Source organism: Kogia breviceps, chromosome 14 (genome assembly GCF_026419965.1).
Source record: "Kogia breviceps isolate mKogBre1 chromosome 14, mKogBre1 haplotype 1, whole genome shotgun sequence".
NCBI classification, from domain to species: domain Eukaryota; kingdom Metazoa; phylum Chordata; class Mammalia; order Artiodactyla; family Physeteridae; genus Kogia; species Kogia breviceps.
This window is the reverse complement of record NC_081323.1, coordinates 39,821,638-39,845,240: the sequence shown is the minus strand read 5'-3', so window position 1 is coordinate 39,845,240 and position 23,603 is coordinate 39,821,638. Positions and strand designations below refer to the sequence as shown.

The 23,603-nt window shown below is 39.2% G+C and overlaps 1 protein-coding gene across 7 annotated transcripts in view; it reads left to right on the top strand.

Moving 5' to 3' along the window:
- The window catches only part of PLCB4 (phospholipase C beta 4), a 436,230-nt gene that overhangs the window by 153,711 nt on the left and 258,916 nt on the right, over positions 1-23,603 (top strand). For all 7 annotated transcript variants that reach the window (XM_067012117.1, XM_067012114.1, XM_067012118.1 and 4 more), the window contains one exon: positions 5,548-5,606. The gene's annotated coding sequence lies outside the window, so the exon portion shown is untranslated. The remainder of the gene's footprint in view (positions 1-5,547; positions 5,607-23,603) is intronic.

Genomic DNA, 23,603 nt, shown 5'->3' with positions numbered 1-23,603 from the left:
TGTGCTCTAGAACCAGCAACATCAGCACCTCCCTGAAGCTTGTTAGAGCTGCAGAATCTCTGGTCTCAATCAGAATCTGCCTATAACTTTGGCGATTTGTATGTATGTTAAGTTTCAGAAGCATTGTCCTACCCCATGGGTTTCTAAATTTGGGTTATTCCTGAGCCACTTCTATGGATTTGGCGAAATCTGTCTTTCACCTGAACTTATTACTTATCTTTTCCACTTAAATATATTCACTTAAAAAGAAAAGATGACTGATAAATAACTGGTAACATGATAATGTTACCATAGTAAATAGCCATTAGTATATTTATAGTGATACAATTAATTTCAATAGAGACCTGATATCATTTTCCATAAATAGAAGTTGCATTAATGTATATGCACTGTACATCCTCTCTCCGTGTACCATGGTAAAATACATATATTTTTACATGTAAGCTGTACCGTGACTAAAAACTGTACTGTAATAAACTGTAAAATATCTGTGGGCCATCACTGGGAGTGTGTTCCATTTGGAAACAATACTATGGTAGATTGTAAAGATGGCCGCCAAGTCTTTCCCTCCCTGTATCCATGCCCTTAAAGGGTTCAAAGTCCCATCAAGAAGTGGGGCTCTCTCTCCATCCTTTGAATCTGGGCCCGACCATGTGGCTTGCTTTGCCCAATGCTACGTTAGCACATGTGACACAGCAGAGGCTTGAGAAGTGCTTGTGCAGTGGGATCTACACTCTTGCCATTCTCACCAACTTGAGATGATTGTGTGAACCAAAATAAATATTTACTGATTTAAGCCACACAGGTTTTAGGTGGTTGGTTACGCTGCAAAAACTCACTGATATAACTGTTCTCTAACATTCTGTTTGTTTGCAAAACAATAATTTTCCATGTTCAGTAGCAGATCACAGTGAAATGATCTCTGTTTTGATTCAGTCTTGCCCAGTTATTCTTCACTTGAAAACAAAATTTCAATATTGAATATCTTGGGAAGAGCATTGAATGCTAGTCCTTTGTGTTCAGTATATAGATTCACAAAATTAGGCCTTGTAGTGTAAGCCTCAGATATTTGTAGGTTTTTTTTCCCTCCACTAAGAAACAAAAACTTCACACTTGACTAAAGCTCCTCATTGCTTTGAAATAAGACTATATCTCAAGCACTGTGGCATCTGTCATTAGTGGTACTTTGCAGGCATATGCTCTTCTTTGGCAAAGGTAAAATATAATTGTATGTATTTCCCATCACAAGAAATCCCATGGAGAATTACAATAGTTTGTCTCTTAAAAATGTAAATGTTCGCTACTTACTGTTTTCTTGGAGAGTGTAAGTAAGTATTTTGTCACTTTTGAAAGAAGCCAACTAATATTCACTGGCAAACTTACTGAAAGATAACCTTTTTTTTTAAACTGCTTTAATGAAATATCATTTACAAAACATAAAATTCACCCACTCACAATGTATGATTTAGTGATTTTTAGTATATTCACAAAGTGGTGCAACCGTTTCTACAGTCTAATCTCAGAACATTTTTATCACCCCAAAGAGAAATCCCACACCCCTGAGCATCCACTCCCCACCTTCTCTGCCCCTCCAGTCCTGCACAACCACTAATCTGCTCTCTATCTCTGTGGATTTGCTTATTCTGGACATTTCATATACATGGAGTCATATAATATGTGGCCTTTGTGAGTGGCTTCTTTCATTTAGTATAATTTTTTGTAAGGTCCATCCATGTTGTCATGTGTATTCATGTTGCATTCTTTTTATTGCTGAATAACAGTCTATTGTATGGATATATCACATTTTTTAATCCATTCATCAGTTGATGGACATTGGGATTATTTCCACCTTCTGGCAATTATAAATAATGCTGCCACGAAAAAGGTACATGAAGGTTTTTTGTTTGTGGACATGTATTTTCATTTCTCTTCGGTACATAACTAGGAATAGAATTACTGAGCCATATGGTAATTCTATGTTTAACCAGTTGAGGAATTGCCAGGCTGTTTTCCAAAGCAGCTGAAGCATTTTATATTCCCACAAGCAATGTAGGAGGGCTCTGATTTCTCCAAATTCTCATTAACACTTTTTCTAATCTGTCTTCTGATTATAGTTATCCTAGTGGGTGTGAAGTAGTATCTCATTGTGGTTTTGACTTAATTTTCTGTTTTGGTTGAACATCTCTTTATGTATTTGTATATCTTCTGGGGGGAAATGTCTATTCAGATTATTTATCCATTTTTAAATTGAGTTATTTGTCTTTTTATGGTTAAGTTATAATAGTTCTTAAAATATTCTGGATATAAGTCTCTTACCAGATACGCGATTTGCAAAAATCTTCTGTTTTTTGGGTTGTCTTTTCACCTTCTTGATGGTGACCTTTGAAGCACAGAAGTTTTTAATTTGGTGAAGTCCAACTTATTTATTTTTTCTTTCGTTGTTTGTGCTTTTGTTTTATATCTGTGAAACCATCCCTTAACCCATGGTCACAGAGATTTGTTCCTATATTTACTCCTAAGAATTTTATAGTTTTAGCTCTTATAGTTACATCTGTGATCCATTTTGAGCTATTTTTTGTGTATGGTGTGAGATAGGAGTTCACCTTCATTCCTCTGTGTGTGGATTTCCAGTTTTCCCGGCACTATTTGTTGAATAGACTATCTTTCCCTCTTTAATAGTCTTGGCACCCTTGTTGAATGAAAAACAGCTGTTGTTTACACCAGCACTAATAGGATCTGAGATTTGGGGATTTTGTGTAACTATTTATTAGGTTTCTGTCTACATTATAGAAAACTATCTTTCCTCTTTTGAAAGACCAGTGCGCACACAGAGATACATAAACACACAGAGATTCATAGAGGCCTATTCACAGACACACAGACACACACACTCATTCATCCTTTCAGTCTCTCCTTTACCAAAGACCCATTTACACCCTTCAACACCTAGAGTAATAATACTAGGATGAAAAAGTTGGTAGGTTGAGGCCTTGATTCACATATGACTATAACACCAAGTCAGTTATAGTAGTTTGCCCACTATATGCCAGTAGCTAAATAATTCATGACAAACTGTTTATACTGCTTCACCTCTTTGTAGTTAAAGTATTTCTTTTTTTAAAAAACTTTTTTTTTTAAGATTTAATTTAATTTTTATTTTTTTGGCTGTGTTGGGTCTTTGTTGCTGCATGCGGTCTGTCTCCAGTTGTGGCGAGCGGGGGCTACTCTTCATTGCAGTGCGCGGGCTTCTCACTGCGGTGGCTTCTCGTTGCGGAGTGCAGGCTCTTGGCACAAGGGCTTCAGTAGTTGCAGAACACATGCTCAGTAGTTGTGGTTCATGGGCTCTAGAGCGCAGGCTCAGTAGTTGTGGCACACGGGCTTCGTTGCTCCATAGCATGTGAGATCTTCCCAGACCAGGGATCAAACCTGCATCCCCTGTGTTGGCAGGCAGATTCCTATCCACTGCACCACCAGGGAAGTCCCATGTAGTTTAGTATTTCAACATTGGCTTTCCCAAATGTTGCAATATCCTAGCCATGAAGCAGAAAGGCTTATGGAACAATGCATCAGTTTTATGCTGTATAATCACTTAGGGAATTATAGAAGGAAAGCGAAAATGTGTCCAGTATTTAAATCTCTGGTTACAGAAGCACATAGGTAGCAAGTGGTTTCTCAAAACGAGGAGCATGGTTATTAATCAGTGACCTTTTTTGGAACTCGTCTTATTTTACAGTCCCAAAAGACATAAAACATTTTTAACTTCCCAGCGCTAGACGGGGCACTTAATTATTCACCTTTTCAACGAAGCTGTGGGGAGGCACTATCTCAGTGCTGGGGATATACATCATGGTTCTAATACACACATGATCCCTGTCTGCATGGAATTTACAGTCTCATATTAATACATCACTACAAGTATAAATGTAATATTGAAATTATGGTAAATGCCATGGAGGGGGCAGTACCATGGAAGCTAAACATGGTCAGGGTGCCTGGGTTTGAATGCCAGCTTTGTGTAATTCTTGAATAGATACCCAACTTCTCAGTTTTCTCTTCTATAAAATGGGAATAATCACAGTACAAACATTTTAGAGTTTTTATGTCGAATAAATATGATGATGCAATCCATGCTTAGAGCTGGGTCATAGTAAATATTTACTAAACAGAGAAGTAATGGGAATTCCTTGGTAGTCCAGTGGTTAGGACTCCATGCTTCCACCGCGAGGAACCTGGATTTGATTTCTGGTTGGGGAACTAAGATCCCACAAGTCTCACAGCGTGGGACCCCCAAAAAATAATTAAAAAATAAATAAATAAATCAGTGAAGTATGTGTAGGTGATTCTGTATATTCTCTATTTCTATATACTTAGAATGGAATATTTATTTCCATAGGAAGTTTAGATGAATTGGATTCTTGTTTTTTCAGTTTTAATTGTAAAAGTAATATGTTTTGTGATAAAATATTGCATAATTGTTCAATGTTAGGTTAAAATACAAAGGCCCTTTTTACCTCCCTACAGTACCAGTTCTCCAGAGGCAGCCCAGTTGAGTTTCCTGTTATCCCTTCAAATATGTTCTCTGCATATAACAATATTCATGTCTGTGTTTTTACACCTAGATTAGTGAGGTTTGTTTTAACACACTGGGGTCATAGTACCTGTATTACTACATTACTTGAGTTTTTAAAAGTAATACTATGACCTGAGAATTTTTTTCCATGTCTGTCCATATAGACCCAAATCTGCTTTTTTTTTTATAATAACATATTTTTCATTTGTGGATGTACCTTTCTACCCGGGACTTTACTGTAGAAATCTCCATAAATAGATGACGACCTTGGGAAAACTCCAGTTCAGATTTTACAGACATCATTTTCCCATATTTCAATTGCCAATTTTTCTGCCTCTACCTTCTTTCCAAATGCAGATGGGCTTCCTCTTACTTCTATGTACTTCTGACACCACCTGGAACTATGCCACTCCCCCACCCAACACAAAATCTTGGAAAGATCTTGAAATCTAAATTCAATGTCAAGTCCAAAACTACATAACAACTTGTTAATGAAGGCAATACAAAAACACACATCAAAAATAATGACTATTTGTACATAGATGCAATTTCACTGAAAATCTTTCCTATTCAGCACTGCTCTTCTTTGAAAGATTTCTTAAAATTACTATCAGTTTCACTATCAACCAGGGAAAGATCATTATATCTACTTCTAGAACATTTTGGATATCATTGTTGTTCAACTGCCGCTTAATTATTTTGATAGGTTAAGAGGTTGAATTGTAGATCAGCATCTTAGTAGAGAGAGTGTATAAACCCTATAGGCTGGGTATAGCACTAAGATTTCTGATTTGATGATGTCTGTTTTTGTCATCCATTTAGAAACTAATGTCACTAATTTATTAATGTCTCTTCCTCATGTGTTTTAAAGAATATTATAGGTTTTGATTTTGAAGTGCAAAGGGCTGTTTCTTTCCATGAGAATTCGAAATTTCTTTCACATTGAGTTTTCTCTGATCTGTGTCCTTCCTCCACAGAGGACAGCGCTGTGATTTGACTAAGTGGACGTCACCTTCAGTCAATCCTCAGACATCTGGTAAGTACTCTGCACACAGTGGGTAAGTTGCTAGGTGTGGGGTTCTAGAACTTTCGGTCTGTAAAATGAATCCCTTCATTCACACTGATGTCCCATCTGAAATGCCTCTCAAAACTGATTCACAGATGTTTTCCTTGATGTGGTGGAGTGTTCAACTCCTGGCATTTTCTAGATTCAAGGTTATTCATTCCACCAACCTTGGGTACTTCATTTTCTGCTGGATTTTCTGTTTGCCATCTGTGGGAGTATTGCCTGCATTTAGTAAGCATCAGATATTAAGTTGCTGTTTTCTGTAATTCTTTCTGAGGAGAAATGTATGTGACTTGTTTTTAATCTTATGCACATTTTGTTTAAGAAGATTCTCACAGATGGGAAAAATCATTGTCAGTTGTAGTCTACCCTCCATTTTATGGCAACTACCTATAAGGATGATGTAATTAAATCCTTCCAATGTTCCTCTAAAGTTCCATTTTACAAATCTTTAAAGAAATGCTAAAATGGAAGTCGAAAATATATATGCACAGTTCTTCTTATTTACAAACAATAACTTGCCTATGCTTTATTCAAGAGCCAGAATCCTGGCAAATGTTCTTTTCTGACCCCTTTGTCAAATTGCTATTTTCTACTTGGTGTTATAAGTAAAAAATTTGGACTATGTGTCATTTCTTACTTCAAGGGACAAGAAGTCATTTTATAGTGATCACAAGGAAAAGATAACCAGCAACTTTGCTGTTCATCTTGATAAGTGAACTCCAGGTTCCAGGCATTTAAAATCAATATTATTTTCTTCTCCGTGTTTCATGTCATGTCAGATATTCCATCATCTTCTGGCAGGGCCCGTGGCTGATTTTCTTCTGGCCTTTCTGTGAGGGGAGGGAAGCATCACACAACCCAACACTTCTCCAAGTGATCAGTATTTAATGATGACCCAAGACTATCAAGAAAGTAGATTTATTATTAAATGTTCCTACTTATTTTTAGTCAAGTGCAGTATATTTTACTGTTCCCCACGGATGACTCATAAACCATGTCTTAGCAGGCAAATCGGAGTAGGGGGTGCTGAATAATTCAGAAGGGACTTTAAATCAGTGTAGACACAATGTCTGCTTTTTACTCTTTTTTTAAAAAAATGTTTTTCTGGACTATCCACTTTCTCTGTACAATAGTTGTATTATCCTTAAAAAAATAAGTCATTGTTTATCAGCTGGATTATAAATTGTCCCTATGAAGAATTAGGTACTTAGTGAAAATAAACACTTGATTTAAGAGTCCAAAAGAAAAAAAAAGAACAGAGCTTAGAAGTTATTTGTTCTATATTGTAAGTTCCAAGAATGATTTCCTCTATATTAAGTGGTATAAATGCCATGCATTTGATTTTACAAAGACTTTAGATGGCATTGGGTCCTGGAACAGCTAACATAGTATGTGGGCTAATCTTCCATCCCCACACATGTTAGGACTTGATTGGACCTGGTGTCCCACATGTCACCAGGTTGTTTGATTGTTATCTTTGTGTTAGGCTTGCCCTTTTCCCAAAGAGAGAATTCTTGTGTATTTTGTGCTATCCTCTCCTAAAACTAAAAACATCCCACTCTAGCAACATTCAATTGTTGGATACCTTTTATGATGAGTTTTTTTTATATTGAAGTGAAATTGGGTTCTTTTATAATGTCTTCCCATATTTAAAATGGGAACTATCTAGACCCTGGTATCTGAACCTTTCTGGTTTCATCTTGAAAGCCTGCTTTATTTTGCCATGATTCCAACAGTGAGCTGTACATTAGTTCTAAGTGGGTTTTTTTTTCTTAGGACTATTACATCCACAGTAGGCATTCAGAATATATTTTAATCCCTGTAATGGCAAAAGGTGTATTTTAGATTTCTCTTATTTATGTTACGTTCAATTTAGCTTTTTATCAGTGTTAAAATAGGAAATATTTATAGAAAACAAAATGAGATGAATTATCTTCACTCTTAAATTTCTAGCTTCAGAATGACTCTTCGTAAAGAGGAATTTATTAGCTTAGTTAAACCAAAAGCTGTCTTCAAGTTTCATGAAAAGCAAGAAAACAACCCTTGATACCTACTGCCCTGTTCTATTTCAGTTTGGAAGGTATACTCTTTTTTGGGGGAAATTTACCTAATGTTGGGGTGCTTTCTTGCTTTCTGAATGACTTGAACTTGTTTTTATTAAATATTGATTATGTACAGAATCGATAACATCAGTGTCAGTTATGAAGCTCACCAAACTTTAAGCTGACTTCTCTTTATTTTTACTTCTACTTTGGAGCCTTACACGCTACCCTTAACTTCTTTCACACCTGGAGATATATATGCTGTGCCAGTTATTAGCATCTTTTTTCTTGGGCTAAGACCTCTGTTCTAGGGCTGATGCAATGGTCTTTAGGAGCAAAGCTACTTCTTGCTTATTAAACTGTGCAGTTATTTAAAATACTTAAGTGTTATAGAAACTATTATCTGAGGTACAAAAACAACAATAAGAATCCTGTTTCACATTTTCTTAGGGCCCATTCATACATCACAACATTCTTGGCTTGGGCTTCCCTAAGCAGATCTGAGGTGAGATTTTTGCACAAGTGTTTTATTAAGGCAGTGCTCCCAAGAGAACTAGGGAGCTGGGGAAGGTAAGGGAGAAGGAGGGAGCCAAGCAGAGGGGTGATTCAGGCAATGTCTCTGCCTCAGCCTGATCCCCGGGGGAGCTCTGGAGTGTAATTGCTCCTGAGAATCTGTTCCTTCTGCTCAAGGTAAGGAGCTGGGCTTTCCCATCCCTGCCTCAGCCATTGGCTGTGGGCTGGTGGGAGAGGGACTGTAAACTGGGGAGCACTTGACTCTGCATCGGCAGGTGAAGCAGCTCTAGAAGTTGAAGGCTGTTCCTCTTAAGAAATTTGCAAGTGCCATCTTTAGAAGCAAAACACACAAAAGCTGGGAGGTAGGCACACAGGACAGTTAAAAGGTACCCAGTGATATCTGAACAAGACACTGGAGTGTCTTCTCTACCTAGACACGTGATCTCTCACTCACTTCCTCACTCATGCAGGCACATTTTTCATCCCTTAGGCCTTTTCCTGGTGCAAGTTTACATACTTTCGGAAGCTGTATAAATTCATTTTCTTCCCTTAAATAGGTCATAAGTTACTGCTTCAAATATCTAAGTCCTAAAGTGATTGCACCTATATAATTTTCAGTGAGTGAGACACCTAGGTAATTTTCAGTTAGTAGAATTGCTACATATATTAGAGTTAAAAAATAAATAAAATCTGAAATTTCAAAGCTTTCCTTATATGAATTTCATCATGGATAATGATTTCAGTGCCCTGAAAAGAGGCAAGTATACTGTGTGACTGTATGGTTGGCATTTATTCTTGCTAGAAACATTTCCAAGCATAAATATTAACTCTGTTATTTTTTATTCTCACCTCTTTTTTTTAAAAAAATATTTATTTATTTATTTATTTTTTTGGCTGTGTTGGGTCTTCGTTGATGTGCGCAGGCTCTCTCTAGTTGCAGCGAGCGGGGACTACTCTTCATTGCGGTGTGTGGGCCTCTCATTGCAGTGGCTTCCCTTGCTGTGGAGCACAAAACCTAGGTGCTCGGGCTTCAGCAGCTGTGGCACAAGGGCTTTAGTAGTTGTGGCATGTGGGATGTAGAGCGCAGGCTCAGTAGTTGTGGCGCACAGGCTTAGTTGCTCCACGGCATGTGGGATCTTCCCGGACCAGGGATGGAACCCAAGTCCCCTGCATTGGCAGGCAGATTCTTATCCACTGCGCCACCGCCTCTTTTATTTTATTTTATTTTTAACATTTTTATTGGAGTATAATTGCTTTACAATGGTGTGTTAGTTTCTGCTTTACAACAAAGTGAATCAATCATACATATACATATGTTCCCATATCTCTTCCCTCTTGCATCTCCCTCCCTCCCACACTCCCCATCCCACCCCTCTAGGTGGTCACAAACCACCTAGATGATCTCCCAATGCCATGTGGCTGCTTCCCACTAGCTATCCACCCTATGTTTGGTAGTGTATATATGTCCATGCCACTCTCTCACTTAGTCACAGCTTACCCTTTGCCCTCCCCATATCCTCAAGTCCATGCGCTAGTAGGTCTGTGTTTTATTCCCATCCTAACCCTAGGCTCTTCATGACATTTTTTTTCTTAGATTCTATATGTATGTGTTAGCAAACAGTATTTGTTTTTCTCCTTCTGACTTACTTCACTCTGTATGACAGACTCCAGGTCCATCCACCTCACTACAAATAACTCAATTTTGTTTCTTTTTATGGCTGAGTAATATTCCATTGTGTATATATGCCACATCTTCTTTATCCAGTCATCTGTTGATGGACACTTAGATTGCTTCCATGTCCTGGCTATTGTAAATAGAGCTGCAATGAACATTTTGTTACATGACTCTCTTTCAATCGTGGTTTTCTCAAGGTATATGCCCAGTAGTGGGATTGCTGGGTCATATGGTAGTCCTATTTGTAGTTTTTTAAGGAACCTCCATACTGTTCTCCATAGTGGCTGTATCAATTTACATTCCCACCAACAGTGAAAGAGTGTTCCCTTTTCTCCACACCCTCCCCAGCATTTACTGTTTCTAGATTTTTTGATGATGGCCATTCTGACTGGTGTGACATGATATCTTATTGTAGTTTTGATTTGCATTTCTCTAATGATTAATGATGTTGAGCTTTCTTTCATGTGTTTGTTGGCAATCTGTATATCTTCTTTGGAGAAATGTCTATTTAGGTCTTCTTCCCATTGCTGGATTGGGTTGTCTGTTTTTTTGTTATTGAGCTGCATGAGTTGCTTGTAAATTTTGGAGATTAATCCTTTGTCAGTTGCTTCATTTGCAACTATTTTCTCCCATTCTGAGGGTTGTCTTTTGGTCTTGATTATGGTATCCTTTGCTGTGCAAAAGCTTTTAAGTTTCATTAGGTCCCATTTGTTTATTTTTGTTTTTATTTCCATTTCTCTAGGAGGTAGGTGAAAAAGGATCTTGCTGTGATTTATGTCATAGTGTGCTCTGCCTATGTTTTCCTCTAAGAGTTTGATAGTGTCTGGCATTACAATTAGGTCTTTAACCCATTTTGAGTTTATTTTTGTGTATAGTGTTAGGGAGTGTTCTAATTTCATACTTTTACATGTACCCGTCCAGTTTTCCCAGCACCACTTATTGAAGAGACTGTCTTTTCTCTGCTGTATATTCTTGCCTCCTTTATCAAAGATAAGGTGGCCATATGTGTTTGGGTTTATCTCTGGGCTTTCTATCCTGTTCCATTGATCTATATTTCTGTTTTTGTGCCAGTACCATACTGTCTTGATTACTGTAGCTTTGTAGTATAGTCTGAAGTCAGGGAGCCTGATTCCTCCAGCTCCATTTTTCATTCTCAAGATTGCTTTTGCTATTCGGGGTCTTCTGTTTCCATACAAATTGTGAAATTTTTTGTTCTAGTTCTCTAAAAAATGCCAGTGGTAGTTTGATAGGGATTGCATTGAATCTGTAGAATGCTTTGGGTAGTAGAGTCACTTTCACAATGTTGATTCTTCCAATCCAAGGACATGCTATATCTCTCCATCTATTTGTATCATCTTAAATTTCTTTCATCAGTGTCTCATAATTTTCTGCATACAGGTCTATTGTCTCCTTAGGTAGGTTTATTCCTAGATATTTTATTCTTTTCATTGCAATGGTAAATGCGAGTGTTTTCTTAATTTCACTCTCAGATTTTTCATCATTGGTGTCAGAGATTTCTGTGCATTCATTTTGTATCCTGCTACTTTATCAAATTCATTGATTAGCTCTAGTAGTTTTCTGGTAGCATCTTTAGGATTCTCTATGTATAGTATCATGTCATCTGCAAACAGTGACAGCTTTACTCCTTTTCCGATTTGGATTCCTTTTATTTTTTTTTTTCTTCTCTGATTGCTGTGGCTAGAACTTCCAAAACTATGTTGAATAAGAGTGGTGAGAGTCGGCAACCTTGTCTTGTCCCTGATCTTAGTGGAAATGGTTTCAGTTTTTCACCATTGAGGACAGTGTTGGCTGTGGGTTTGTTATATATGGCCTTTATTATGTTGAGGTAAGTTCCCTCTTTGCCTACTTTCTGCAGGGTTTTTATCATAAATCAGTGTTGAATTTTGTCAAAAGCTTTCTCTGCATCTATTGAGATGATCATATGGTTTTTCTCCTTCAGTTTGTTGATATGGTGTATCACGTTGATTGATTTGCATAAATTGAAGAATCCTTGCATTCCTGGAATAAACCCCACTTGATCATGGTGTATGATTCTTTTAATGTGCTGTTCGATTCTGTTTGCTAGTATTTTGTTGAGGTTTTTTGCATCTTTGTTCATCAGTGATATTGCCCTGTAGTTTTCATTCTTTGTGATGTCTTTCTCTGGTTTTGGTATCAGGGTGATGGTGGTACCATGGAATGAGTTTGGGAGTGTTCCTCCCTCTGCTATCATTTGGAAGAGTTTGAGAAGGATAGATGTTAGCTCTTCTCTAAATGTTTGACAGAATTCGCCTCTTTAACCCATCTGGTCCTGGGCTTTTGTTTGTTGGAAGATTTTTAATGAGAGTTTCAATTTCAGTGCTTGTGATTGGTTTGTTCATACTTTCTATTTCTTCCTGGTTCAGTCTCAGCAGGTTGTGCATTTCTAAGAATTTGTCCATTTCTTCCAGGTTGTCCATTTTATTGGCATAGAGTTGCCTGTAGTAATCTCTCATAATCTTTTGTATTTCTGCAGTGTGAGTTGTTACTTCTCATTTTTCATTTCTAATTCTATTGATTTGAGTCTTCTCCATTTTTTCTTCATGAGTCTGGCTAATGGTTTATGAATTTTGTTTATCTTCTCAAAGAACCACCTTTAGTTGTATTGATCTTTTCTATCGTTTACTTCATTTCTTTTTCATTTATTTCTCATCTGATCTTTATGATTTCTTTCCTTCTGCTAAATTTGGGGATTTTTTGTTCTTCTTTCTCTAATTGCTTTAGATGCAAGGTTAGTTTTTTTATTTGAGATGTTTCCTGTTTCTTAAGGTAGGATTGTATTGCTATAAACTTCCCTCTTAGAACTGCTTTTGCTGCATCCCATAGATTTTGGGTCGTCGTGTCTCCATTGTCATTTGTTTCTAGGTATTTTTTGATTTCCTCTTTGATTTCTTCAGTGATCACTTCGTTATTAGGTAGTATATTGTTTAACCTCCATGTGTTTGTATTTTTTACAGATCTTTTCCTGTAATTGATATCTAGTCTCATAGCGTTGTGGTCGGAAAACATACTTGATACGATTTCAATTTTCTTAAATTAGCAAGGCTAGATTTGTGACCCAACATATGATCTATCCTAGAGAATGTTCCATGAGCACTTGAGAAAAATGTGTATTCTGTTGTTTCCGGATGGAATGTCCTATAAATATCAATTAAGTCCATCTTGTTTAATGTATCATTTAAAACTTGTGTTTCCTTATTTATTTTCATTTTGGATGATCTGTCCATTGGTGAAAGTCGGGTGTTAAAGTCCCCTACTATGATTGTGTTACTGTCGACTTCCCCTTTTATGGTTATTAGTATTTGCCTTATGTGTTGAGGTGCTCCTATGTTGGGTGCATAAATGTTTATAATTGTTATATCTTCTTAATGGATCAATCCCTTGATCATTATGTAGTGTCCTTCTTTGTCTCTTGTAATAGTCTTTATTTTAAGGTCTGTTTTGTCTGATATGAGACTTGCTACTCTAGCTTTCTTCTGATTTCCATTTGCATGGAATATCTTTTTCCATACCCTCACTTTCAGTCTGTATGTGTCCCTAGTTCTGAAGTGAGTCTCTTGTAGACAGCATATATTCAGGTCTCGTTTTTGTATCCTTTCAGCCAGTCTGTGTCTTTTGGTGGGAGCATTTAATCCATTTACAATTAAGTTAATTATCGATATGTATTTTCCTATTCCCATTTACTTAATTGTTTTGGGTTTGTTCTTGTAGGTCTTTACCTTCTCTTGTGTTTCTTGCCTAGAGAAGTTCCTTTAGCATTTGTTGTAAAGCTGGTTTTGTGGTGCTGAACGCTCTCAGCTTTTGGTTGTCTGTAAAGGTTTTAATTTCTCCAATGAATCTGAATGAGATCCCTGCTGGGTAGAGTAATCTTGGTTGTAGGTTTTTCTCCTTCATCACTTTAAATATGTCTTGCCACTCCCTTCTGGCTTGCAGAGTTTCTGCTGAAAGATCAGCTGTTAACCTTACGGGGATTCCCTTGTATATTATTTGTTGTTTTTCCCTTGCTGCTTTGAATGTTTTCTTTGTATTTAATTTTTGATAGTTTGATTAATATGTGTCTTGGCATGTTTATCCTTGCATTTATCCTGTATGGGACTCTCTGGGCTTCCTGGACTTGATTAACTATTTCCTTTCACATATTAGGGAAGTTTTCAACTATAATCTCTTCAGATGTTTTCTCAGTCCCTTTCTTTTTTGCTCCCTCTTCTGGCACCCCTGTAATTTGAATGTTGGTCTGTTTAATGTTGTCCCAGAGGTCTCTGAGACTGTCCTCAGTTCTTTTCATTCCTTTTTCTTTATTCTGCTCTGCAGTAGTTATTTCCACTATTTTATCTTCCAGGTCACTTATCCATTCTTCTGCCTCAGTTATTCTGCTACTGATCCCATCTAGAGTGTTTTTAATTTCATTTATTGTGTTCATCGTTGTTTGCTTCCTCTTTAGTTCTTCTAGGTCCTTGTTAAATGTTTCTTGCATTTTCTCTGTTCTATTTCCAAGATTTTGGATCATCTTTATTATCATTATTCTGAATTCTTTTTCAGGTAGACTGCCTATTTCCTCTTCATTTGTTAGGTCTGGTGGGTTTTTGACTTGCTCCTTCATGTGCTGTGTGTTTTTCTGTCTTTTCATTTTGCTTATCTTACTGTGTTTGGGGTCTCCTTTGCCCAGGCTGCAGATTTGTAGTTCCCGTTGTTTTTGGTGTCTGTCCCCAGTGGCTAAGGTTGGTTCAGTGGGTGGAGTAGGTTTCCTGTTTGAGGCGACTAGTGCCTGTGTTCTGGTGGATGAGGCTGGATCTTATCTTTCTGGTGGGCAGGTCCTTGTCTGGTGGTGTGTTTTCGGGTGTCTGTAGTCTTATTAGGATTTTAGGCAGACTCTCTGCTAATGGATGGGGCTGTGTTCCTGTCTTGCTAGTTGTCTGGCATAGGGTGTGCAGCACTGTAGCTTGCTGGTCGTAGAGTGAAGCTGGGTCTTGTTGTTGAGATGGAGATCTCTGGGTGATTTTCGCCATTTGATATTATGTGGAGCTGGGAAGTGTCTTGTGGACCAGTGTCCTGAAGTTGGTTCTCCCACCTCAGAGGCACAACCCTGACGCCTGGCTGGAGCACAAAGAGCCTTTAATCCACACGGCTCAGAATAAAAGGGATAAAAAATAGAAAGAAAGAAAGAGGAAAGAAAGAAGGAAAGAGAAAAGAAAGGAAGGAAGGAAGAAAGAAGGAAAATAAAGTAGGATAAAATAAAATAAAGTTATTAAAGTAAAAAATAATTATTAAGAAGAAAAAATTTTAAAAGTAAGAAAAAAACAAGCAAATGGGATGGTCAGAACCCTAGGACAAATGGTGAAAACAAAGGTATACAGACAAAATCTCACACAGAAGCATATACATACACACTCACAAAAAGAGAAAAAGGGGAAAAAAATAATATATCTTGCTCCCAAAGTCCACCTCCTCAATTTGGGATGATTCGTTGTCTATTCAGGTATTCCACAGATGCAAGGTACATCAAGTTGATTGTCGAGCTTTAATCTGCTGCCTCTGAGGCTGCTGGGAGAGATTTCCCTTTCTCTTCTTTGTTCGCACAGCTCTGGGGTTCAGCTTTGGATTTGGCCCCATCTCTGAGTATAGGTCGCCGGAGGGCACCTGTTCTTCACTCAGACAGGACGGGGTTAAAGAAGCAGCTGATTGGGGGCTCTGGCTCACTCAGGCCGGGGGGAGGGAGGGGCACGGATGCAAGGCGAGGCTGCAGCGGCAGAGGCCAGCGTGACATTGCACCAGCCTGAGGCGTGCCATGCGTTCTCCCGGGGAAGTTGTCCCTGGATCCCGGGTCTCTGGCAGTGGCGGGTTGCACAGGCTCCCGGGAGGAGAGGTGTGGATAGTGACCTGTGCTCTCACACAGCCTTCTTGGCGGCGGCAGCAGCGGCCTTAGCATCTCATGCCTGTCTCTGGGGTCTGCGCTGATAGCCGCGGCTCACGCCCGTCTCTGGAGCTCCTTTAAGTGGTGCGCTTAATCCCCTCTCCTCGCACATCAGGAAACAAAGAGGGAAGAAAAAGTCTCTTGCCTCTTCGGCAGGTCCAGACTTTTTCCTGGACTCCCTCCCGACTAGCCGTGGTGCACTAACCCCTTCAGGCTGTGTTCACGCTGCCAGTCCTCTCCCTGGGATTCGACTGAAGCCCAAGCCTCAGCTCCCAGCCCCCGCCTGTCACAGCGGGTGAGCAGACAAGCCTCTCGGGCTGGTGAGTGCCGGTTGGCACCGAACCTCTGTGCGGGAATCTCTCCGCTTTGCCCTCCGTACCCCTGTTACTGCGCTCTCCTCCGTGGCTCTGAAGCTTCCCTCTCTGCCACCTGCAGTCTCCGCCCGTGAAGGGGCTTCTAGTGTGTGGAAACCTTTCCTCCTTCACAGCTCGCACCCACTGGTGCAGGTCCCTTCTCTATTCTTTTGTCTCTGTTTATTCTTTTTTCTTTTGCCCTACCCAGGTGCGTGGGGAATTTCTTGCCTTTTGGGAGGTCTGAGGTCTTCTTCCAGCATTCAGTGGTGTTCTATAGGAGCAGTTCCATGTGTAGATGTATTTCTGATGTATCTGTGGGGAGGAAGGTGATCTCCACGTCTTACTCTTTCGCCATCTTCTCTCCTCTTTCCACCACCACCTCTTTTAACCATCCTTTTAAATTTTATATCCAAACATTTCACCTTTGCCTTAAAAGTATTTTCCTAAAACTTTTATGGAAATATATGGTCTTTCCTTGGGCACCTTCAACTCAGTATAGCACAAAAGTTTGGTCCAATAGAAACAGCATGTGAGCAGCATGAGTAATTTTAAATTTAAAAAGAAAAAAAAATAGGTTGTGACAACAGGCTGAACTGGAGGCTGGGAAGTCCAGGATCACACTTGAAATTAATTTTAACAATATATATTTTAGCCCAGCATATCCTAATTCTTACCATTTCAACATTCAACATTATTAATTATATTTTAACTTTTTTAAAAAAAAGAATTTTCATCTGTGTATATTTTATATTTACAACAGATCTCAGTTCAGACTAGCCTTAAATCAGGTGCTCAAAACCACCTTTGGCCAATGACACTACATTGGACAGTGCAACTTCAGAATGTTATAGAAAAACTCTAGTAAGAGGCTTACTTCCTTTAGATAAGACTTTTGGTCAGCACTTTTGAATCTCCCAGCTTGGTAATCCCATTCAATAAAGAAGAGAGGAGGCATTGTTTTCCAAAGAAAGTGAGCTGATCTGTCCTTGATGCTCCATTGCTGCTTCCATTTGAGACTTAACGCCCTGTAGGCATGAATTATGATTAAAATGATTGGGTTTGGCAGCTAAGATATCACTGATAACCTTAAGGGGTGCAGAATTATAGGGTCACTTTTTGGGAGAAACTGAGTCTTGAATGAAGGGTAGAATGTAGAAAAATTTTGAAAAGGAAAAGAGGGCATCGTAGGCAATGGAAAAATGTTATATATATATGTGTATATAATGTGTGTTGCGGGAGAAGGTTCTGGAAGAGTTTGGGTACTTTCATGTAAATTGATGAGGCTGAAGTACTAACTACACTATAAGAAAGGTAGGTAGTGGCTAGTTTGATACCAGGTTTGAAGACTTGGATTGTGCCGTGTATGAAGTCAGGTATCATCATGACCCAGTTTATATGCTGGGGTCTGTTTTAGTTATTTATTGTGGTGTAAGGAATCACTCCAAAATGCAGTGGCTTGAAACAAAAGCATCCACCTTTTCACCTCTCACATTTTCTGTGGGTCAGGGATTCCAGAAGGGCTTCATTGTGCTGTTCTGGCTTGGGGTCCCTCAGGTAGTTGCATTCAAATGGCATCTGAAGCTGAAAGAACAAGAGGCTGGAGCAGCTGGAAGCTGGCTGGGCTTTCTCTCACCATATAGTCTCAGGATTCTCCATGATGTCTCTCTTCATTGGAAACTGTGGGCTTCCTCACAGCATGGCGGCTTCAAGGCAGCTGGACTTCTTACGTGGGCTCCAGTGTGATTATTCCTCCTGACAAGTGAGACGCAGGTCTTCTTTATGACGTAGCCTTAACAATCATGCTGCATCATTTCCATCACATTATTTGGTTACTGGTGAGTCACAAGCCTGTCTAGTTTCAAGGGAAGGAGACATAAATGCCCACCTCCCAGTGGGAGAGTGTTAAAGTCATATTGTATGAAGAGAATGTTGGAAGAACTTCTGCCACAGGGGCCCTCTCCAATGCCACTGCTGTACGTATCTTGCCCCCTCTAGCCATGCTCTGGGCATGCTCTGGCGTGAACACACCATTCATTCCTGGGCACACTTCTGCACAGTGGCTCATTTTCCCTCCATTACCTGGTAAGCTAGACTGGGCAGCCCTTAAGACAATCTGAATTCTTCTGTTTAGACAGTGACTGGTCAGTACTGGCCTGCCAGCCACTTTTTATTATCTTTACTTAATCTTTACTGTTAGAGGCATCCCCAAGGTGTGGGCATGGCTCAGCCTCAAATGTTCTCCTCCCTTTCTTGATTTGTGGAATAATTGAGAGATGAGAGCAGAACCAAAGAGGCAGAAGAAGTTTCTAACCCTTTACTCCCCTTGCTAGAAGGACATCCCTCTACCACGTAGGGATGTCCTCTCCATAAGAGGGAATTTTCCACCTGGGCCAACGGCAGGGTTTTTCTCACAATCTTTCCATTTCTAGGGTGACTCTCTGTTGCTCCATTTCTTGGTCTCCATGGCCACCTGGACTTCCTTTCCCAAGGTGATTAGAAGGAGTGAAGAAGGGTATGGGGCCAGCACCATGACTTTTGTAAGATAACTTTCCTAACCACCGCCAAGGCCAGCATTCTGCCAAATCCTGTTCCTCCCGGTTTTCATAGGAAGGTCTCCATCCTTTGCCAGAATCTCAAATTTATCTGAATGTGGGGCTTGAAACTAGGTGTGTGATGAGCTTTCACTTACTTTCTTCTCCCTCTTTCCTCTTGCTAAGTCACAACCTTTAACTAGAAAAGATTTAAAATGCCAGCAGTGTAAGAGTTTAGAGGTAAAGTGTATTGAACTCTGCAACATATTTACTGTGAAACACATTTAAAAAAAAAAAAAGAACTGATGGATAGAGAGCTGGATAAAAGGCTAAATATTCAAAAAAGCTAGGTGGTGGGAATATGGTTGTTCACTGTAAAAAAAACCAAGAACTTTCAACTTTTCTTTATTTTTAAAATAAAATACTAGAGAAGAAAAGCATAAACCATACAATTATAGTGTGATACCTTTGGGGAAATAATGTCAGTTTTCTACTTCAGTAGATGCTGAAGGCTTATCCTGTTTTTCAGGCCAAAGAAAATTTCAGAAGTTTATATTAGCAAACTTATTTGTCCTTTCTTGTTTCCTGAAAGATTTGAAGAAACTGGAAAAGGTCTAACAGTCCAGTATAGAAAATTTTAGCTGTTGCCCTTATATTTTTTAGTTTCTTCGACCGGGCTTTTCACATGAAGCTTGTGAGTATGCTATTTTTGAAGTCATCATGACATTAAAATTGCTTTTGTGTGACATTTCCCAAGAGCCCTTGTGTGGTTGTGTCAGCAGGAACTTCTTATTCCAAAGACAGAATTTCTCGTCTCCACATGTGTTCCACACTCCCCTATTTTGAATTGGGCAGCCTGAATCTTTTCCAGATCTGAAACATGGATTTTTTTTTTCCCCGTACAATGGAAAGGTTTGCATTGCTCGGTCTGTTTCTATAAAAGGGAGAAAAAAATAAATCCAGTTTAGTTCCCTGATCCTTTTTATTTTATCTTCTTTTTTTTGGATTTATCAATGAAATGTTGAAAGCCAGTGGAAATTGTTGCATTTGAAAAGTCCTTGCCTACTTTTTTGAAATGAACAGAGGAGCAGGTAATGTGTCTTCACTGTCCTCAGGTGGGAAAGGGCAGCTTGCTGAGGCCTGAGGACTAAAATAAAGCCTCCCAGGAAAGGAACCAGCCGGTGACCTTGGGCAGTGACCACCTTGCAGGTCAGCTGCTTTGTTCCTTGCTATATTTTGTGGCCTGTGGGGGGAATCAAATGTCACAAATGCAGGAAGAGAGCAGTTTGATGAGGACTCCAGTGGCTCTGCTGGCAAAAGTGCTGACATGATCTACTGACCCTTCCTGTATGGCTGCAGGCCATGTGCTTTTACAGTGGGCATGCAGGGAGCAGAGAGAAGGTGCTACTCTTATAAAAAATAAGCAGCAGGAAATTGATGCAATGGTATTATTTTGTATACTCCTTGAGTGATAATACAATGGTATGGAATTTGGATAGATGCAGTGCATTGTCTCATTGGAGATGTTTGAGAGCCCTTATTGAGCTAATAGAAAAATAAAAGTCACACCCACTTCTCCAAGCAATTAGAAGTTTACTGGAAAACTGGAGGTTGCTTCTGGTGACTTTTATAATTTCTCACCTGGCTCAATGCATTATGGTGTAGGAGGAAGAATGTGAGCTCTGAAGCCTGGGACTTGGTTTTGCCATCTGGAAAACGAGCACAGTGTCACCGATTTCATTGAATATTGGAAGTCTTTATAAGGAGATATTGCATACGTAGGACCTGTCTTACTGTAGATAATATGTTCCTTCCCATTTTTCTTTCCCAGGGATGTTTGTGAGGCTCCAAACTACTTTCTTCTTTGTATGACATTTCCCAAGAGCCTTTGTGTGGTTGTGACAGCAAGAACTTATTCCAAAGATAGAATTTCATGTCCCCACACATGTTACATACTCTCCTATTTTGAATTGGGCACCTTTTTCAGACCTGTAATGTGGATCTTTTCCCCCTACAATGGAAATGTTCCCTTTGTTTTGTCTCTTTCTGTAAAAGGGAGAAAAAAAAATAAGCAAATCCAATTTAGCTTCCTGGCATTGGAGATGTTAACTCACCTCTTTCTTCTCCTCGGTAACCCTCTGCTCTTTCTCTTGTACAAATGTAAGGGAATGAAGAGTCTGCAAAGGATTGACCTTGAGGAGCTTCAGGTACCACACTGTCCTTCCTTTAAGGAACTTCTTCTACTTCGTGGTCCTCATGGTGCCCTTCCTTCAGGGACTTTACAAAGGGCCATTTCTATGGATTCTAAACTGCGTACAGATGCTATTCTTCTGTTAGGACACCATCCCCAGATTGAACCACCTCCTTTTCCTGTGTTCACACCATCTCTGCTTCTTCCCTCCGAGCACATCTGCCGGCACCCGCAGATGTGCTTATTTATTATTATTATTATTATTGTCCTGGTGCTTATTTCTGCTGTTCCCAAGGCTTTGGTCTTAGCTAAAAACCTGCGTTGCTTTGCCTGCCTTGTCTTTCTTCTTCCTTCTGCCTTTTTAAAAAAATGAAGTGACATTCACATAACAAAAATTAACCATTTTAAAGTGAGTCATGCAGTGTCATTTAGCACATTCACAAACTTGTGCAACCACGACCTCTACCTAATTATAAAAATTTTCATCACCCCCAAAGAAGTCCTTACCCATTAAGCAGTTGCTCCCCACTTTACCCTTCCTCATCCCGTGGCAACAGCCCATCTGCTTTCCATCTCTATGGATTTACCTATTTTGGATATTTTGTATAAATGGAGCCATACAACGCCTGACCTTTGCTTTTTTTCGCTAGGCGTAATGTTTTTAAGAGTCTTCCATGTTATAGCATGTATCAGTGTTTCATCCCTTTTTATAGCTGAATAATAATGTCCATTGTATGTATATACCACAATTCATTTATCCATTCATCCATTAGTGGACATTTGGGCTGTTTTCATCTTTTGGCTATTGTGAATAGTGCTGCTATGAACATGTGTATACATGTATCTGAGTCCTTCTTTTCAGTTGTTTCGGGGATGTACCTAGGAGTGGAATTGCTGGGTCATATACTAATTCTATGTTTAACTTTTTTTTTTGATAAACTTATTTTTTAATTTTTGGCTGTGTTGGGTCTTTGTTGCTGTGCACGAGCTTTCTCTAGTTGAGGTGAGTGGGGGCTACTCTTCATTGTGGTGTGCGGGCTTCTCACTGCGGTGGCTTCTCTTGTTGCGAAGCACAGGCTCTAGGTGTTCAGGCTTCCGTAGTTGTGGCACACAGGCTCAGTAGTTGTGGCACATGGGCTTAGCTGCTCTGTGACATGTGGGATCTTCCTGGACTAGGGCTCAAATCCACGTCCCCTGCATTGGCAGGTGGATTCTTAACCACTGTGCCACCAGGGAAGTCCCTATGTTTAACTTTTTGATGAATTACAAAACTGTTCTCCCAGTAGCTGTACCATCTTTCATTCCCACCAGCAATGTACTTGAGTTCCAGTTTCTCCATATCCTTGCCAACACTTATTTTCTTTTTCTTTTTATTAAAGCCATCTAATGAGTATGAAATGGTAAAACATGTGGTTTTTATTTGCATTCCCTGTTGACTAATGATGTGCATCTTTTCATGTGGTTGTTGGTTGTTTGTATACCTTCTTTGGAGAAATGTCAGTTCAAGTTGTTTACCCATTTTTTAAGTGGGTTGATTGCCTTTTTGTTATTATATTGGAAAAGTTTTTTTTAATATATTCTGGATACTTGATCTTTATCAGATATATGACTTGCAGAGACCTCTCATTTTATAGATTGTCTTTTCACTTTCTTGATAATGTCTTTTAATGCACACAAGTTTTTAATTTTGATGAAGTTGAAATTCCCTATTTTTTATTGTTGTTGTTTTCGGTTGCATGTCAAATGTAAGAATCCATTGCCAAACTCAAAGTTAGGAAGATTTACCCCTATATTTTCTTCTAAAAGTTTTGTGGTTTTAAGCTCTTATATTTATGTATTAATTCATTTTGAGTTAATTTTTTAATTTGGTGTGAGGTAAGGATTCAACTTCATTCTTTTGCATATGGATATCCAGTTGTCCCAGCACCATTTATTGAAGAAATTTTTCTTTCCCCATTGAATGATCTTGGCATCCTTGTCAATCAATTGGCCATGATGTATAAGTTTATTTCTTGACTCTCAATTCTACTCCATTGTTCTATATGCTTGTTCTTTCACCAGTACCACATTGTTTGGATTCCCATGTCTTTGTAGTAAGTTTTAAAATCATCAAGTATGAGTCTTTCAACTTTGTTCTTTTTTGCTAGGATTATTTTGGCTATTCAGGGCTCCTCCTCCTTTTGCTTTTATTATTGTTTTGTCCTGTAGTGACTCTGGAACTGTGGTACTGCACCACAAGAGAAAGCAGCAACCCAGTGAATAATCATATAGTTGCATGGTGGTTTATTATAGGTGCACTGGACTCTAAACACTTCTCTTGCTTAAGGTCACTCCCTCGGAACCGTGATGAGAACAGCGTTGGTGGTATTCAAAGCAAAGCCACTGCACAGGCTGTTGGGTTAAAGCCACTTGTTAGAATTCCAAGGGAGGGAGAGGTCAGAGAGAGTAGAAGAATGAAAAAGACTCCACATGTCATTGCTGGCTTTGAAGATGGAGAAAGATGAGCCAAGGGATAAGGATGGTCTCTAGAAGCCTAGAACAACCCCAGCCAACAGCATGCAAGGAAATTAGGACCTCAGTCCTACAAGCACAGAGAACCAAATTCTGCCAGCAAATTGAATGAGCTTAGAAGTGAATTTTCCCCTAGAGACTCTGAAAAGGAATTCAGCCCTGCCAGCATCCTGATCTTAGCCTTGTGGACACTGAGCA